This window comes from Palaemon carinicauda, chromosome 6, assembly GCF_036898095.1.
Source record: "Palaemon carinicauda isolate YSFRI2023 chromosome 6, ASM3689809v2, whole genome shotgun sequence".
NCBI classification, from domain to species: domain Eukaryota; kingdom Metazoa; phylum Arthropoda; class Malacostraca; order Decapoda; family Palaemonidae; genus Palaemon; species Palaemon carinicauda.
In genome coordinates, this window is record NC_090730.1 from 94890747 (window position 1) to 94891234 (window position 488).

A 488-nucleotide genomic window follows, 5' to 3' on the forward strand; every position below is an offset into this window, starting at 1 on the left:
CTCACACCTCTCAGTGTTTATTTTTAAAAGTGTTCAGTGAAATATCAAAGTTTTGGTGTGACATGTTTTTGTAAACATAGTGAGTATTTATAAAAACTATCTTAGAACTTTTTTAACTGGCCCTATAGTAAAGTAAAAGGTTAACTATATTTATTGAGTGTTAAGACTAGTAAATAGTGTGTAAAATTTAATTTCAAGTGAAACAAGTGATCGTATAATTTTCATAAGTATTATTTCTTTTGTCTCAGTATAAGATTTTATTCAGATTTAGTAATTCAAGTGAAAGAATTGATTATATAAATTTCCTAAGTATTATTTCTTTTGTCCTAGTCTAAGGTTTATTCAGATTTAATATTTCAAGTCAAGTGATTATGTAATTTTTAGTTCGTAACATTTTTGTCTTAATCTATGTTTTGTTCAGACTTAATATTTCAAGTGATTTATTTGCTTTATGTAAATTCTTTTCAAAGTGTTATAATCTATATAGA